This window comes from Pinus tabuliformis, chromosome 1_1, assembly GCF_031772625.1.
Source record: "Pinus tabuliformis cultivar Carrire ecotype Pingquan chromosome 1_1, CPIR1, whole genome shotgun sequence".
Classification (NCBI taxonomy): Eukaryota; Viridiplantae; Streptophyta; class Pinopsida; order Pinales; family Pinaceae; genus Pinus; species Pinus tabuliformis.
Genome location: NC_142297.1, coordinates 393,191,421 through 393,209,032, shown reverse-complemented (window position 1 = coordinate 393,209,032; position 17,612 = coordinate 393,191,421).

Genomic DNA, 17,612 nt, shown 5'->3' with positions numbered 1-17,612 from the left:
ATTATCATTGTTATGTCAGCTTTGACTATATTATGACCCCTTAGACTCCTATATATAGAAAGGACGTCTTGTCATTTGTATCATTGAAGAATTTTTCATTCGTGTAATGTAAAGGAGGTTATCCCTCTAAGAGGCTTATTAGAATTCGTTGCTCTATTCTTTCTTCTATTTTGTGAGCTGGTTGCATAACAATTGGTATCAGAGCTTTGGATTCTAGGGTTTTGCTGCTTCAAATAGGTCTTCGTGGAATTTTCACTATAAATTTTTTTATACGACGTTTCAGAAGCTAAAATTAAAACCCATTTGATATTAAATATTGAGGAACCTCAAGTACAAATTTAGATCTTGTCTCGCTAGATTTTCAGAGATATGATCCAAGGAAGATATGGTTTTTTTAGGCTCCTGAATTATATCTCAAATAAGTGACCTGTGGAAAATCATCATAACTTTCTCTTTGAGTATCAGATTGAAATTTCGTAAAATGGTACAAAAGGAGGATGGATTTTAGTTTTCTTTGTATTGGTTTCAAGTCCTAAGGTCGAAACAGTGACATGTGGCACTTCGTACAATTTATCTTTACTAAACAAGTCTATAATCAGGTCATCGTGGGCAATTTGGAATAACTCTTTCTTGGAGAATCCAATCTTGATCAGACTTGTGGGGTTGGAACAAGGATTTAGATGTAGGTTTTACCCTCATACAGAAATTACCTGCATACGAATTCTAAAACACAGAAAATAAACAATGCGAGAGCATAACACATAAAACAAATATACACAAAGATTTTCCCCTGGATTCCAAAACCAGGACTACCAGCTTGATTTTTCATTATGTTCCTTTCAATGTTATAATACTATACATGCTAAAGCATCCAATACCATGGACCGAAAACCATCGTGTCCAAAAACATGTGTGAAAATCATGCACAAAACCATGGGTGGGTCCACCTATCCTAACATAGGGTCCAAAACCAAAATTTTCTAGGGCGCTGCCCTGGACCCCATAAAGTGGGGTTATGGGTACGCCTCAAACACCCTATGACCCCCCCATGCTACACAATCAGCGCAATGAAGGGGGGCTCCCCACCCCCTCTAACCCCCCGGTTAACTATGTGGGCTAGTCGTGGAAAGAATATAACACAACCCAACATTCTCCCACTTGTTGTTTTCTTTCCATAGGGGGCCACAAGAGAGCTTAGTAATTTTTCCAACCCTGAAATGCCCATTGTATCTCTACACCAAGAGAACTTCTCAGAGCTCATAGATTTTGTCAATGCATCTGCAGTATTCTTCAAAGTGTCCACCTTTACCAACAACACCTTTTTGTCTTCTATCATATCCCTCACAAAGTGATACTGAACATCAATTTGATTTGTCTTTGAATGATATGAAGGGTTCTTTGCGAAGAAAATTACACTTTGGCTGTCACAGTCTATCCTTATAGCTCCCTGTACTAACCCCATACTTGAACACAATATCTGCAACCAAACTGCTTCCTTGCTTGCATGAGTGGCTGCCATGTATTCTGCCTTTGTAGTTGATAGTGCCATTATAGATTTTTTCTTACTCATCCAACTAACTGAACCCCCAAATAGGTTAAACACATAACCACTTGTAGATCTTCTTTGATACAGATCTCCAGCCCAGTTTGCATCAAGAAAACCACGAATATCCAACATTCTTTCCAATCCTGATCTTCCTTGGTAGCACAAACCATAATCACTAGTGCCATGCAAATACTTGAAAACTCGTTTCACTATTGTCCAATGCTCCTTCCCTGAGTTTGACGTAAACCTACTCAATACTCCCACTACATGTGTAGTGTCTGGTCTAGTACAGACCATTGCATACATCAGGCTACCGATTGCACTTGCATATGGAACACGGGACATGTCCTCTTCCTCTTCTTGTGTCTTGGGACATTGTTCAATAGACAACCTCACACCTACGGGAATAGGAACCTTCACCGGTTTACTATCCTGCATATTAAACCTCTGCAGTATTGTCTCGCCATACTTCCTCTGGTCTAACCAGAGTTTCCTCTTTTCCCGATCTCTTTTAATTTCCATGCCCTAAATATAGTTTGTAGCACCAAGATCTTTCATGTCAATTTTGGAGGACAATTGGGTCTTAAAAACCTGGATAATTTCATTATAATTTCCAACCAGCAACATATCATCCACATACAAGACCAGATAAATAACACAGTCACCAATTGCTTTAAAATACACATAGTGTGTTGTGGGGAAAAATGCCTATGCAGGACGATCGTATCCACCTAAGGTGTGACAGTGCCTTAGCAACAAACAGATACAACTACTTCGGTTTCTTCCTTTATGAAATGTGAAAGAGAGGAGATTGGTAGACTTACCGTTATCTTCCGGTTGTCCCTCGATCTAGATCCTCTCCTCTTTGGGTGTCCACAGCTACTTGCCTCCTCGCTTGCTTAAGAGAACAACTACTTGATTCCCACGAGATCACAAGAGAACAGCTACCTGTGATAAGAGAACAGTTACTTGCGACAAGAGAAGAACACAACACAAAGGCAAATATACATATTCATAAATGATTCAGGATTAGAAGTAAATCAAATATACTAATGCAAATCATACAAAATACACCAGCATATAGGAAAGAGCCAAGAAGCTTTATTGATTGATAACAAGGTTCAGGAAGAGATACAACCCATAGGGCTCCAACCCAGCATCTCCTTCCCAGCAGAATGGAATTCCTTCTTTAGCTCCCTTCAAAGCATTAAGCACCCAATGATCCAACCTCAAACCAACAGCAATTCTTTGCAATAACAAAATTCCAGCCCCCCTGATCTCATGTAGGATAGATCTATATATAGGGATTTTGGAGAGAGGATGAGTCAGCTTGAGGCTGGTATGAAACTGACTAGTGTCCTCTCCCTCTCTCAGTTCTTGAGTCCACTTGGAGGTTCTTGCTTCCACTTGGAGATTTGGAACCTCTTACTCATCACTAGTCGAATTCCCTGATGCAAGTGTCATTTTGGAAGCTTCCTGAGCATTGACACATTGAGAAATGAGCCTGCCACTTGTCCAGTTACGCTCAGCGCAGGTAGCCTTTGTTGCAGTTGACATTCAATGCAGGTAGACAGTGGAGCAGTTGACATTCAGCGCAGATGCTCAGTGGAGCAGTTGACATGATCCAGAATTGGCTTGTTTTTGAGTGTTTTCAGGTGGAGAACTTCTGTGAATTGCTGTGGTTTGTTGGTCTTGTTCCTCTGGGGTAGGAATAACATGTTTAGGGACTTTGGATCCCTTGATTATTGACATTTCATGCTCATTGATGCAAGGCACAAAAATGTCTATAACAGTTGCCCCCTAAAGTATGAGTCCGTTTATCGGGTGAAATGCTTTATCCAGGAGGGTCCGAAGTTCATCCATTTGCTGGGAGGAGACCTGTAATAAGATACAATACAATACATTATGATTCATATTGCTTTCATGATCTAGCTGAGGCGGGCATTCCCATGCTCAGCTTTATAAATTCATTTTGGTACATAGAACAGATGATCGTCTGATGGTAGACTGATAATTTTGGCGAAATTATCATCCTTTGAGTAGGATGATCATCTGCTGCAATGATGTACATGTCAAATGTCTTTATTTTTCCTGAATATATATCACAGCCCGGATGGATGAAACTAGATCCGGGGTCTTCAAAACTCGTTCGATCTTCACTCTAAGTACAAGTCGATCCATGTGAGAATTGCGCTGAAGTCGAACATGGAAAGACATCGCTTGATTACCGGTCAATGATGTAAACCGTTAACAAGCGCGAGAGGAATCACCGATAATGATAATGACCCTCAAGGTACTGCAGTACAATTCACGTGGTGTGAATAAGGGACTTGGCGTCGAACACCACGCAAAATCTTCTGGTCGAAGGTCATTGATGTATACCTGTCGCCGGAAGTGAGAAACTTGCCATTGAGGCATGCAAGCTTCAAAGTACTGAAGGGGTTGTTCCTAGATCAACTTCTTGGATAATGAGCTGATGTTGACAAGAAGCGATCCGTCAAAGGAGGGCCTTAATGAATCCCACATCTGTGATGCGGAACGGAGCTAATGATTTTACTGGAGGTGAAAATGATCTGTGACATATGATTCAGGGTGGCGGTCATGAATGGATGAAGGATAATGTATGGCAGTGGATGGGACCCGGTTGACTCTTTCTGAACGACTTCTCTTGAACATATGGCGACACTGATGCGATCGATTGGTAGCATTACCCCAAGAATGGATGGTATGGCGAGACCATGGTGATGTGACCGGTGAATGAAACAACCCAACCCGATTGTGGTACGGAGGAAAAGTGTCATGTTCAAGAGCGACCTGCTACCATCAAAGTTTTCTTGATTTTTTCCCAATTTTTCCCCAGTCATTGCTAACCAGTACCTCTTTATTTTTGTCAAGCTTGAGGAGGATAACATATGCTTGTTCTATAACCTGCCCTTCGGGCAAGCCCATCGCTATGTTTTAACGAGCCTGGCGATAGTGAAACTCGTTCTCGTCTAAAGACAAGTTTGTCGCTATTTAGTGATTTTAACGAGTCTAACGACAAGGAAAACTCGGTCCTTTTCATTTTTAGAGAGTCTGAAAAGGTACATAAAGTTAACTCCAAACTTCCTTTTTCGTCATCTAATCCCTTAAGTCCGAAAAAGTATAAAACAATACAGAAGGGATGAGTTTTCGATAGTTTTAACGAGCCGAACAAAACAAGCGCTCGATCTTTTTGTGCAATAATCCCTCAGGTCCAAAAAGATTAAAATCTAGAGGAGGGATAGCACTTCCGGTTGCTTTAACGAGCTGGAAGGCCAAAACTCGGCAATCTTTTCATATTTTTACGAGTCAATTGAAAAGAGCTTAAAGAAGACTCTACTTTTGAGGAACAAGTGATGAACAGGGTTAGCAGCTGATTCCAGGTACAGGTTGGAATTTTCCAATCACGGCAGTGTCACAAGGATGGCTAGGTGAAATCACTCTTCGCAACTGTTCCTCAAAATGGGTAAACAATCAAATGGAGGTAAACGATCGGCCAAATGAACAGTGGAGGTGACGGTGCAAACACGACCAAGGTTTTTATGGTTGATCAGGTTACATACACAATGGTAATTTACTGGGATGGGTTCATTTTTTAATGAGCTTGAATGCGCCAAAACACTGCTCGGACTTATGTTTATTTTTTAACGAGCATGAACTATGTGCTAAAACTGCTCGGATCTCGCTTTTCTATTTTTTAACGAGCATAAATTCCGCGTTAAAACTGCTCGATTATACCAGTCATATGATAAGAGCATCTCATGGGAGATTGCTATTTTTTATGGAGCTTCATCTCCCTACGCTTTGCTCCACATCCTTTCGTTATGCAAGCTCAGAAACGACTAATCCTACGAGTTTAAAGGGTTAGACCTACAGGTTTAAAGGGAGGACCTAAAAATTTAAAAAATAAATAGTCGCCCCTTGCAAACACTCCGAATGGTTTGCATGCCCCCAGGCATAAGACAGAATTTCAAGGTTACCTCTACTTCTTTTCCACTAAAACTTTCGTTTTACCGGGAGAGGCTTACCTCTTTCAGGTTACCCAAAGATTGTCTCGTTAGCAGATTAAACAAAACACTTCCTCGGCAATGCCTACCGAAATAGAAAAAGGTGAGTGAAAAGCAGATTATTCCACTCACATAACTTTGACAAAAGAATCTTATTCCAGAACAACCCCTCTTCCTCTACGGATGGGGTACGGACTAGTCATATTCTCCCGCGGAAACCTATCCTATACCCAAAGTTCTCCTGCCGAAGCAGACCAGGACGCATGCCCCCTGGGATATCCTCCCGGATTACTCGCATTCATCAGGAGGACGGACCGTGGGTTGAGACACTTCTTTCGTGAATAGACCATTTAGGGATGGTATATGACTATTTGCGATGTGTGATCTGGGAAACGAAAGTTGGTCCACGAGCTTGACCATTCTTCCTTCATGCGGAAAACACATTACTCTAAAGAGTGAGGAGACGATGGCTCCCATGCAATATATATAGTCTCGTCCAAGGAGTAGGTTATAATCCAAGGGTCCTTGAACGACCATCACGTTCATTTGAACGGTCTTCCCTTTCAATGTTATCGGCACATTGGGGAGGATCCCTAAAGGGCGATTGGTTCCCTTATCAAAGCCTGATAGATTTCTCATTTCAGGCAAAAGCGCAGGCGAACCAAGCGCTTTCCAAGAAATAGAGGAAAGGATACTCACAGATGCCCCTTCATCAATAACTATATCAGCCATTACCATTCTGTATATTTGTACAATAATTCTGAATGGTATGCTAGCTGGCAAGCGGGGTCTACCTAGTTGGTTCCAGTCAAAGGACACAACCAGGTTTCTTGGTGGTGGGACCGAGTAAACGGCCGGATAGCGCTCTGATGAATTTCCTTCCTGTGATAAATGAATGGAGGCATTGCCCCCTAAATCATCAGAGTCAGTGCTGATGAAGAGAATTTGGACGGTGTCGTCTTTATTCTCCTCTGTGATGGTGTCATCCGAAGATAGAGCCTCTGAAGGCAAAACCGGGTCAACTGCCGTTTCAACCTTTAGACTTTCGTCAGGTATGGATTCAGACGGTTCATCTTCAATGATAGGTGCTTCGGCTGACCACCTGGGCGGGTCAACCGGGTTCTCAACTAGTGAGGGACTTGGCAAGAGTTTTTGATATCCAGGAGGAAGATTCGCTCGTAAAATCGGGCGATCTTCCAGAAATCTTTTTGCCTCGTCTAAGAAGGGACAACGGTGGATGGCGTGATCGCCATTAGACAGTCTGCAGGGAAATTTAGCTTTCCTTCTCTGTCCTGGGGCTTCACTCCCACTAGTTGACGGTGAGCAGTCGACATGGCTATCAGAGGTCGATGCTACCGAATTGTGCAAACGGGGGGACCAGTCTCTTAGTATCCGGGGGATACATTGACAATCTCTATGGAAGTGGTCTCCCTTGCATATGACACATGGCGATTTAGGCCTTACGAGTGCTGTGTGTGGATTTTTGTTAGATGACCCTTGTTTGCCCCCAGCTACTTTAGGCTCCTTCTGCTTCTTTTCTTTCTTCTTCTTCTCCTTCTTCTCCTTAGGAACCCGATTCTTTGATCGACCAGTTCCGTCAAGCGAAGAGGAAGGAGGAGAGGAAGATGAAGTAGAAGGCTGGTGGGCAACTCTTGTCTGATCTAATTGTTGACTCGACTGTTCAGGAATGGTGGTATTCTGAACGACATTGGTTGAAAAGAGCCAAACTGGTAGGCCAATTGTCAGTCCTGGAAGTGACAATGTGGCCATGTGGGGCGCACCAACATCTCCCAAAGAGGAGAAGGGACTAGGATTTCCACCAAGGGGAACTCCTTGGTTGGTGTGCTCTATCTTTTCAACCTAAAGATCAACGCGGGAATAATGGGTGATTGTTCCGTTTAAAATAAATTGTTAACGACGCTTTAGACACAACTTGCTTTTTCAGTTTTAAAGAGTCGAGAAAAAGCTAAAGATGACTCTAGTCTCCTTCGATGTTTTAACGAGCTCGAAGTGACAAATGCTCAGATGGACTTTTTCTGTTATAGAGTCTGAGAAAGGCCAAAAGAAACTGCTCTGGAGATCTAGGCAGAGGGTGTGCCAAACTTTTCGCAAAACCACAGAATACTTTTTACGGTACGGGTGGTCGATCTTCATGAATCTTGTGTTCACTGCATTGTGATCAGTAGGGCGGCCGACACAGTTTCCTAAGGATAAAGGATATATGCCTATAGGGGTCTCCCAATATATACGCGACGGTATGTGGGAGCACAGATCCGTACTAGCGCTATCGTCCCTCAGGAGGAATCACCCACCTTCCACGAGATCGACAGTCACTAGGCTTAACGACGCCGGAACACGTCTTTAGCCTAGACCTCTATGTTGTGCGTTATGTTGCAAAGCGTTGTTAGGTTCATTCAGTTTATTTTAAGTTGATCTTTTTAAAGTTTGTCTTTCAGGATCACCACGATATGTATGGTACAATTCCTAAATGCAGTCTAAGATGATAAGCAAGATTTATAATCTTTCAACTTTGAAAATCCTAGCTACTAAGGGAAAAGAGAGCGACTATCTTTTCTCAAAGAGCAATCAACACACTCTAATGCACTCTTCCTAAATCAAGCATGCAAACTTATCAAAATGAAAATGAACAACGCAGGTGTTTGTTTTCCACTTTCTTAGTATAAATGCCTACAAAGAAATCTTTTTGTACAACTTTGAATTTGCTTTTAAATGACTGAAATAAACAAGTTTACTTTTTCCAAAATCAACAAGGGTAGAAGAGATTACAATCACTTTGTGATTTTTTGAAAGGAATACTTGTTTCGACACTTAAAAGTGACAAATTCAAACCAATAAGCAAGAACAAATGTATAATCAAACTGCAAACAACCAATGAACTCTCTCCTAAGATCACAATTAATCAGATCTGAATCAAGGCTACAGGATGACTATTTCGCTCATGCAAAGGAAAACTGTAAATGACGCCACAAACACATAAAAACACTTACAGTCTTTTTGTACAAAAATGAGGCGGAATTCAAGCAAAGAAAAGGGGTTATCAGACTGGTACCTATGCTGGTTAAAGGCTGCAAAAACAGAGATCAAAACAGGGAAAAAGACAGCAGAGAACCCCAGCTGCACAAGGTTAAACTGGTTCAGCGCAAGTCCAACACTGTCAGTTTGACATTCAGCGCAGGTAGCCTTCACGGGACCTGTATTGAAATGCAGACTGCCTTCACAGTGTCTGCGCTGAAAGGAGAAACTCTCGTTTCCCTTGGGTTCCGGGTCATAAAATGCTCAAAAATCAACTATTTCAGGCCAAATCAGAAACACAAGCAAGGTATAAACAGAGGGATGCTTTGAGAGGGTACTAAATACTATCACAAAGGATCATCAAGTCATTTGTGAGTCCATTGTTGAGATCATAGACAAAAACCCAGTGAAGGATCAAAGCAGCAACAATCTACTTTGCGAAGCAGTTCGATTGTTGTCGTTGAGTCTATGAAGTAAACAATGATGTAAACACAAATAAAATGACTAAAACAAATCTCCCCAGCAGAGTCGCCAATTTGTTGTGGGGAAAAATGCCTATGCAGGACGATCCTATCCACCTAAGGTGTGACAGTGCCTTAGCACCAAACAGATACAACTACTTCGGTTTCTTCCTTTATGAAATGTGAAAGAGAGGAGATTGGTAGACTTACCGTTATCTTCCAGTTGTCCCTCGATCTAGATCCTCTCCTCTTTGGGTGTCCACAGCTACTTGCCTTCTCGCTTGCTCAAGAGAACAGCTACTTGATTCCCACAAGATCACAAGAGAACAGCTACCTGTGACAAGAGAACAACTACTTGCGACAAGAGAAGAACACAACAAAAAGGCAAATATACATATTCATAAATGATTCAGGATTAGAAGTAAATCAAATATACTAATGCAAATCATACAAAATACACCAGCATATAGGAAAGAACCAAGAAGCTTTATTGATTGATAACAAGGTTCAGGAAGAGATACAACCCATAGCGCTCCAACCCAGCAGAATGGAATTCCTTCTTTAGCTCCCTTCAAAGCATTAAGCACCCAATGATCCAACCTCAAACCAACAACAATTCTTTGCAATAACAAAATTCTAGCCCCCCTGATCTCATGTAGGAGAGATCTATATATAGGGATTTTGGAGAGAGGATGAGTCAGCTTGAGGCTGGTATAAAACTGACTAGTGTCCTCTCCCTCTCTCAGTTCTTGAGTCCACTTGGAGGTTCTTGCTTCCACTTGGAGATTTGGAACCTCTTACTCATCACTAGTCGAATTCCCTGATGCAAGTGTCATTTTGGAAGCTTCCTGAGCATTGACACATTGAGAAATGAGCCTGCCACTTGTCCAGTTACGCTCAGTGCAGGTAGCCTTTGTTGCAGTTGACATTCAACGCAGGTAGACAGTGGAGCAGTTGACATTCAGCGCAGATGCTCAGTGGAGCAGTTGACATGATCCAGAATTGGCTTGTTTTTGAGTGTTTTCAGGTGGAGAACTTCTGTGAATTGCTGTGGTTTGTTGGCCTTGTTCCTCTAGGGGTAGGAACAACATGTTTAGGGACTTTGGATCCCTTGATTATTGACATTTCATGCTCATTGATGCAAGGCACAAAAATGTCTATAACATAGTGATCTGCTTTGCTTCTGGTGAAGCCAAGTCCCTGTATAAATGTATCAAATTTATGATACCACATCCTTGGTGACTATTTTAACCCATATAGAGACTTCTTTAACTTGCATACTAGTTCTTTCTTACCCTCCACTGCAAAGACTTCAGGTTGCTTCATGTATATTTCCTCTTCCAGATCCCCGTGAAGAAATATTGTCTTCACATTCATCTGTTCTACCTCAAAATCAAAAGCAGCAGTAACAGATAAAAGTAATCTAATAGAAGTTACCTTGGCAACAGGAGAAAAAATATCACCAAAATCAATTCCCAACACTTGGGAATAACCTTTTTCTACCAACCGAGCTTTGTATTTCTCCACCTTTCCTTCTGCATTTGTCTTCTTCTTGAACACCCATTTGCTGCCAATGGGTTTCCTTCCAGCCGACAAATCCACCAGATGCCAAGCCTCATTTTTGTGCAAAGATGTCATTTCACCAACCATGGCCTCTTTCCAGAGTTTGCCATCCTCTGAATCTTCTACTTCCTTCATAGTTCTGGGATCATCGTCAGTAATAGATAAAGCAAAATTTGAACAGGAAGTAGATGGACTATACCTTTCTGGCTGCCTTCTTTTTTTAACTGATCTTCTCACACTTGGAGTTTGTGGCTCTTCATCTTCTGATTCCTCCTCTGCTGTAGAGTCTGATTCTTCCTCCTTAAGATCAAACTTTATCTTCTCAGGTTCCTTTGGTTCGACTTCATGTTTAATAACATATTTTTCTTCTCTGAACACTACATCTCGGCTGTACACAACCTTCCGTGTGTCTGGGTTCCAAAGCTTATAACCCTTTAAACCATCCTTATACACAATAAAGATGCACTTTTCAGATTTACTATCCAACTTGGTTCGTTTCTCCTTTGGAACATGTACATATGCATCACATCAAAATGCCCTCAGATGTGAAAGAGAGGGTTTCTTACCAGTCCATACCTCTTGTGGAGTCTTATCCTCCAACGCTGATGAAGGTGACCTGTTGACCAGGTAACATGCAGTATCCACCGCCTCTGCCTAGAATTCCTGTCCTAACCCGATACCACTGATCATGCTTCTTGCCCTTTCCATCAACGTCTTATTTATTCTTTCTACAACTCCATTTTGCTGAGGTGTATATGGAGTAGTCTTCTTCCATGCTATACCAGACTTCTTACAAAATTCTTCAAATTCCTTACTGCAAAACTCTCCACCATTATCTGTCCTTAACACCTTTATCTTCTTCTCTGTCTGGTTTTCCACCAGAGCCTTAAATTCTTTAAACATGTCAAAGGCTTCAGATTTATTCTTAAGGAAATATATCCATGTACTCCTTGAGAAGTCATCTATAAATGATACATAGTACACAGACTTACCCAGTGATGGAACCTTCACAGGTCCAAACACATCACTGTGCACAAGCTCGACTATCTGTTTTGCTATCTTACCACCAAAGGGGAAACTCACCCGATTATGCTTCCCATATACACAATTTTCATAGAAATCAAAATCCAGAGAGCTATTACTCATACCTTCTACCATACCTTTACCATGAAGTATTCGAAGGCCCTTCCCTCCAATATGTCCAAGACTTTGATGCCACAACATGGTCTTCTCTCTAGAGACCATTAGATTTTCTGCTCCACTTTCAGGAACCACACAACTGTTGCACTCATCAACAAAAGTGCTACCTTGCAGCTTGTACAGAGTTCCAATCGAACTCCCCGCATCAATACCAGTGCTCCCTGAACCATCTTACAGGTATCCTTATCAATCATTGTTTTTACACCTGCATCATCCAGCTTGCTTACAGAAATCAGATTTCTGGCTAATGCAGGAATATGCAGAACACCTGGAAGTGTTCTAACCTTTCCACCTTGCAACTTAAACTTTACTTTTCCGTGATCAATGATTCTATCCTTCCTGTCATCCCCCGAGAAGACATCAACACCATCATATTTCTCATACTCACAGAACCACTCTCTATGGGGAGTGAAGTGAAAGGATGCACTTGAGTCAATCAACCATGCCTCATGATCTACATGTGTAATTGAAGAAGCCAAGTACACATCCCCACCTTCATCTGAGGTGGTTTTTGCCTTTGTAGAAGGAGCATCATCAGATCCCTTTCCTGTATCAGGAGCTTTAGATTTACAGTCCCTTTTGTAGTGCCCTTCCTTTCCGCATTTCCAACACACTACCTTTACAAGTTTTCCTGGAGATTTAGATCTCCCACTTGATGAATTATTTTTGTTTCTGTTCTGGGACCGTCGTCGTACAGACAAGGCATCACCATTCTGGCTCTCCATATTTTTCTATCTCATCTCCTCCATTAGCAAGGATGAGACTATTTCATCAAACTACAAGGCAGTTGCATTGCTACCTATTGCAATAACCAGACTATCCCACAAATATGGTAGAGAACACAAAAACTGATGCACTTATCTTCATCTGAAATTTTAATATCAATAGATGCTAACTGACTTACCACAGTATTAAATGCGTTTAGATGCTCTGTCACCGAGTCTCCATCTTTCATCCTCAGGTTATACAACTTTTTCCGTAGGAACAATTTATTAACCAAAGACTTATATTGGTACAAAGTCCCTAACTTGTCCCACAAAGCCTTCACCGTAGCTTCCCCTGATACATTTAGCCATACTGAATCTAAGAGACACAATCGTATTGTGCTCTTAGCCTTCTGATCCAACTTCTTCCATTCTTCATCCGACACTCCCGTTGGTTTAGTACCCGGATCTACCATGATCCACTGATCTTTATCCTCCAACAGATCCTCCATCTTGAGTTTCCACAACTCAAAACTCTGACCATTAAATTTCTTGATCTCTATCTTTCCACTGCTCACCATCTTCTTTCACCACTAGAATCGATCTCGAAAATATCCCACTGAACAGGGTCTACCATAGGCCTGAGCGAAACCCCTCAGCAAAAAATGCATCCCCTTGAAGCCAAAACTGCTCTGATATCAAATGTAGGTTTTAACCCCATACAAAAATTACCTGCATACGAATTCTAAAACACAGAAAATAAACAACGCAAGAGCATAACACATAAAACACATATACACAGAGATTTTCCCGTGGATCCCAAAACTGGGACTACCAGCTTGATTTTTCATTATATTCTTTTCAATGTTATAATATATATTTATACATGTTGAAGCATGCAATACCATGGACCGAAAACCATCGTGTCCAAAAACATGTGCGAAAATCATGCACAAAACCATAGGTGGGTCCACCCATCCTAATATAGGGTCCAAAACCAAAATTTTCCGGGGCACTGCCCTGGACCCCATAAAGTGGGGTTACGGGTACGCTTCAAACCCCCTGTGAACCCCCCCCCCTACACAATCGGCGCAACGAAGGGAGGCTCCACCCCCCCTCTAACCCCCCAACACAGGATGCAATTTCATACCTTGCAGATCCGAAATTACAGAGATACAACCGATTCAATATCGAGCTCCTACAAATCCAAAAAAGGTGTGTAGTATTTTTAAAATTTTGCATAAGTTTGGTTTGAAAAATCAGTTTGAAGGAATTCAAAGGACATAGTGAAGCATAATTATCATTAATTGATGCCCCGAAGAAAGAAAATGGAAACACCTAGTAAGCAACTTGAAAGCTCTAGCATGACTCATGAAGAAGATGAAGAAATGCAACATGATATATCAAAATTACGAGACCAAGTGCAACAAATTTCACTCTCACAAAAAGTAACAGAAGCTAAGATGGATGGTTTAAAGAAAGGCATGGAAGCTAAGATGGATGGTTTAAAGAATGGCGTGGAAGCTAAGATGAATGGCGCAAAATCTAATATGGATGGTGTGGAAGCTAATATGGATGGCATGGAAGCTAAGATGGATGGTATAGAAGCAAAACTTAAAGGAAACATGGAATATCTGAAGATATATTTGACAAATTTTCTACAATAAATGCTTACTAATGGCGAAAAGGTAGTAAAGGAAACTCATGATGAGAACAAAAGAAATGTTAATCATGATTTCATAGAATCTAACATTGGATTGAAGACCCACCATGTTCCAAAGATCGAATTAAGGAAATTTTATGGCAAGGATCCCGTAACATGGATACTACATATGGAGCAATATTTTGATCTCCATAATGTGCAAAACACACAAAAGGTACGCATTGAAACTTTATATTTGGAACCCAATTAGTTTGTATGGTATCGATGGATTTTATCTCGTAAAAAAATTGTCACTTGGGCAATTTTTACGGAAGAAATGATAGCACATTATGAAGATACAAAAAGAAACACCTTTTTAGCCAATTGATAAATCTCAAACAAAAAGGTTCAATGCTGGAGCACATTGAGGACTTCCAAAAATTGAATATAAGGGTAAAAGATATTCCAGAGGAGCATAGGATTGATGTGTTCATAGGGACATTAAAGGATAACATCCAACATGAGGTTCACATTTTGGAACCTGATTCATTAGAGAAGGCAATCAGGTTGGCCAGGAAAATTGAAAGAAAAATTATGGCAACAAGGAAGCCTACGAATCACAACTATAAAGATGGAAGTGTTGTTGCCCCTAGGTTTCCACAACCTACGAGGTTGACACCACAATAATTGGAAGAAAAATGAGCAAAAGGGCTTTGTTACAGTTGTGATAACAAATACACTAAAGGTCATAAGTGTGCTGAGAAGAAATTATTTCACATAGATTGTGAAGAGGAAGAAGAAAAGGAACAAGAAAAATAAAAGGAAGAGGATACACACCAGGAACAAAGCCTAGAGAAAGAAGAAATGAATCTGACAATATCTTGTAATGCATAAGTTGGAATAACCACTCCTCAAACTATCAAGATAGAAGGACAGATCAAGAAGAAAAAGGTGAGAGTGTTGATTGATTCAGGTAGTACCCATAGTTTTATTCATTGTAAGATAACGAAGGAATTGAATTGCTTCCTATATCCAACACCAGAGTGTCAATGGTTACAAATAGAAGAACCATAAATTACTCTGGAAAGTGCCATAATATCAAGCTATCCATGGGAGAATATGTGTTTAATAGTCCAATGCCTTCCATTATAAAGGGTGGTGCTTATGTTGTACTAGGAGTCGAATGGCTATGATATTTGGGTATGATAGCTTTTAATTTTCAAGAACTTTTCTTGATTTTTTTTTTTTATTTTTATTTTTATTTATTTTTATTTTATTTATTTATTTATTTATTTTTATTTTATTTTTTATTTTTTATTTTTATTTTTATTTTTATTTATTTTTATTTTTATTTATTTATTTTTTTCAGAAGGAAAGGAAGTTGAACTAAGGTGTATTGCAGGGAAAATGGGAAAGATAATCAGATCTAAAGGCATGACAAAGATTCTAAAGGAAGAACAACGTGGCATAATTACACAATTATGTTTGCTAGAGGTTCCCACGTTGAAATCATCTATTTCTCCAGATCTCCAAAAAGTCTTGGACAATCATTCCAAGGTATTTGAGACTCCCAAAGGCCTCCCACATATTCGTGATCATGATAATGCTATTCATTTGATTCCAGGAAGTGTTCCTCTAAACATCAGGACTTATAGATATCCCTATGCCCAAAAGAGTGAAATTGAACGTATGGTTGCAGAAATGCTAGAGGCTGGTATAATTCAACCGAGTCAAATTTATTTCTCTGCTCCAGTAGTATTAGTGCACAAGAAGGATGGATCATGGCGCATGTGTTCAGATTATAGGGAGATCAACAAGCCCACTATTAAAGATAAATTTCCCATTCCTCTCATTGATGAATTGCATGGAGAAATTTACTTCACCAAGTTGGACCTTCGTTTAGGATATCATCAAATCAGAATGAAGACTAAAGACATTCTGAAAAACAACATTTATAACTCATGAGAGTAATTATGAATTTTTGGTCATGCCTTTTGGCCTTACCAATACACCTTCTAAATTTCAAGGTTTGATGAATTCAATTTTCAAACCCTTCCTTAGAAAATTTGTGTTAGTATTTTTTTATGATATACTAATCTACAAAAAGTCTTGGAAGGATCATGTTCAACATGTTGATAGAGTGTTCAAACTATTGGAGGAGAAACAATTTTATAAAAAACCTCCAAATGTTTCTTTGTAGTGCAAGAGGTGGAATATTTGGGTCATATGTTATCTCATGAAGGTGTTAAGGTAGACCCTAGAAAAATTAAAGCCATTAAGGAATGGAAAATCCCCACATCCATAAAGCATCTGTGAGGATTTCTCGAGTTGACAAGGTATTATCACAAGTTTGTTAAGAATTATGGGAGAATAGCAGCACCTCTAACAACATTATTGAAGAAAGATGCATTTTCTTGGAGTCTCAAAGCAACGAAAGCCTTTGAACATCTTAAAGAGGCAATGCGCCAAGCACCGGTCTTAACTACGCCAGACTTCACAAAAACCTTTGTTGTGGAATGTGATGCCTTAGGAAATGGAATTGGTGTTGTTTTAATGCAAGAAGAATGACACATTTCTTTTGAAAGTCATCAAATCAAAGGAAAGTATTTACACAAAGCTATTTATGAGAAGGAAATGTTGGCAATACTATATGCACTTAAGAAATGGCGATCTTACCTAATGGGAGGACACTTCAAGGTAAAAATACATCATGATAGTCTTAAATACTTTTTAGAACAAATATTATCTTCAGAAGAGTAGCAAAAATGGGTCATAGAGATGTTGGGTTATGACTTTGAAATCATCTACAAAAAAGGGAAGCAAAATGTTTTTGCAGATGCACTCTTAAGAAAGGATGAAGATGTGGAAGTATTTCTTTGCGCCATTTCTATTATCCAACTAGATTGGATAAATGAAGCAAGGGATGAATGGAAGAATGACGAAGAAGTGTGGGCATTCATTCAAAAGTTACAACAAGACCCCAATACATATGATACATTTAGCTGGGAAAAGGATTCGTTATGGTACAAGGATCGCTTATACGTCTATAAGAATTCCCAACTCAAATAAAAGATTCTTATGGAATTACACACCTCTCCCTTAGGAGGGCACTCGAGATTTTTAAAAACTTACCACAGGGTTAAGAAGGAATTTTTTGGGATGGCCTTAAATATGATATTCAAAATTTTATGGCGGAATGTTTGGATTTCCAACAAAATAAAGTTGAAACAATTAAGACCCTAGGTCTATTACAACCTTTCTTCATTCCAAGTCAACGTTGGGAGGAGGTTTCAATGGATTTTATCACAAGTTTACCCAATTCCACAAGAAAGAATGTCATCATGGTGGTAGTTGATAGACTTACCAAGTATGCAGACTTTTGTGCATTATCTCATCCCTTTAAAGCTAGTACAATTTCTACTGCATTTATGGAAA